Below are 2,464 nucleotides of genomic sequence, written 5' to 3' on the forward strand. Positions count from 1 at the left end.
AAAAAAGAAAAAAAAAAAAAAAAAAAAAAAAAAAAAAAAAAAAAAAAAAAAAAAAAGGCAACCTTCCCGAAAACTAGAAAGAAAATTAAAAAAGGACAAAATCAAAAGGTTCAAGAACTAAAATAAAGAACTAAACCACAAAGACTGGAACTATAGACTAGACTAAACACAGGAAATACAAACTAGAATTAACAAGAGGGCAACTAGACTGGATGCAATACACTGAATAGCAAGCTCTAACAAGACTAAAGACACAAGCAAGGAGACTGCACACAAGGCACACACAAAACAAACCAGCAAAGACAAGAGGGAAAATGAGCACAATATAAGGGAGCAGAGCACACGAGGATCAGGTGAACACAATCAGACAAACAAGGACTAAACAAGGGGGCGTGGTAACTGGGCCCCGTCCACACGGAGATACACATGCATTTTGTATTGTATAGGCGTTTCTTCCACATGGATCCGGCGTTTTTGGAGAGTGAAACCGATATTTTTTGAAACCGGGTCCCTGAGTGGATAAATCTGAAAACGCCGCCCTTGCGTTTTCGTGTGGACAGCGAATCCGTATATTTTCTGAAACGATGACGTCATCAGCCCACGTCTCGCCCCTAATCAGACACCGCTACGTCACGTAACAGCAACAAAAACATGAACAAACACTGAACGATTGTCTTTTTATTAACTAACATTAACACAGATTAATAAATGTATTGTTCCACGTTCGTTTGTATACCGCGCGCAAGGTTTATTATGCGCATAGTCCAAGTCTTCTTTTCTGTTTTTAGTGTATCTCTGTGGCAGAATTACAGCGCCACATACTGGTCTGGCATGTATACTACATCGTTTTGTGTCGGTTTTGTGGTTTCGTGTGGACGCAGATATTTCTTGAGACGAGGGAAAAAAAAGATCGGATAGGGAAAGCTCTGGCTTCGTGTGGACGTAGCCTGAGTTTAGAGCGTGCACCACGACTATGAAAAGCCATGATCAATGGAGCTCTGAAATTACGATTCACCATGGCAACAGCTCCCGACAAAAAGACGTCCGCATACTACGGAATATGTAACTTTAATTCTAAATTAATGTTATCAGAGGTGAAAACTGGCAGAAAGGTAATTTATTGAACTAATCTTAATTTTCATGGTAGGCTATCCCACGGGCAAAGAAAGAAAAAACAAACAAACAATTCAATCAGGTAAAGCTTCAAGTGTAAAAGTTTCTTGGGTGTAGACATGACTTTACAAACAATTGACATATTTAATAAATATCATTGTGTCTATTTCAATGTGCAGCGGCTTTTTCCACATAGTCTAATGCTCTTTTCACATAATTAGGCTAAATGTTCTCTAATCCAACATACATGTCTTAATTAGTGTAATGAAATAAACATTTGACTTCTATTCAGTCAACAGCAAGAAGGCAGATAATCGTAAAATGGGGGGAGAACCTGCACCAGCATCACTGACAAATGAAGAGGAGATGGCCACAATACCAATATTAAAATCCAACAGGGAAAAGAATAATTGTTGCTTTTATATTTGTAGGAAATAAAGATGACCAAGATTTGTGTTTATTTAACAGCTGTGGTGGAGGTTACGGCATATAGCCTAGCCTATCTCGCACTATACCCTTCCATCTGGCATCCTTCCATTCAATACAGTAATCAGTTTATTTTTCGGAAGGCGCGATGATAGGAATATGCGTGTCATCAATGCATCCAACCACACTGGAAATCCTAAAGGAAATTCTATTTATTAGGTTACTTCCAGAGGTCACAGCAAGATGTTATCAAGTGAACGTCATTTTAAAGTGGTACCGCTCAAATAAATATGCATGTGGATATGGCAAAATAAAATAAAATAAATTCCTCTCCTGATGTAAATGTAACTCCCCAAAAATTATTGCAGCCTCGACCCATTCTCCCAGATTCTCCACTTTCGGAGATTTTATTTTGCCTTGGATTTTATGTTCATCACAGGAGCTTGGATGAAGGTTGGTGATCTGAGTCCTCTATCTGACTTGGTTCCAGCAGGCTGCACATTTTTAATTTGCCCCGCTCTTCTGGCCGCGGGGGCGGTCTAGCGGTCATTTTAAAAAACAGTTTTAGTATCCACTGTCGTCCTGTTTCATCTACTGTTTACAGTAGCTTTGAAGTACAGTTGTTGCGACTGGAATGGATTGATCCTGTTTTGTTAGCGCTGGTGTATCGGCCCCCTCACCTAGTTAAAGACTTTATAAATTAATTTACTGCTTTTATGGGTGATTGTATAAGAAAGTATAACAATATTCTTCTGCTAGGTGATTTTAATATATATGTGTGCTGTCAGTCTAAACCTCTGGATATGGAGTTTCTCAGTCTCGTTGATTCATTCAATATGGTTCAGTGGGTGAAAGATCCTACACATACTCACGGACATACATTGGACTTGGTTCTTTCTCACGGTTTTTCTATTACTGATGCTCA

Source organism: Sinocyclocheilus anshuiensis, unplaced genomic scaffold (assembly GCF_001515605.1).
Source record: "Sinocyclocheilus anshuiensis isolate Anshui unplaced genomic scaffold, SAMN03320099.WGS_v1.1 scaffold1728, whole genome shotgun sequence".
Classification (NCBI taxonomy): Eukaryota; Metazoa; Chordata; class Actinopteri; order Cypriniformes; family Cyprinidae; genus Sinocyclocheilus; species Sinocyclocheilus anshuiensis.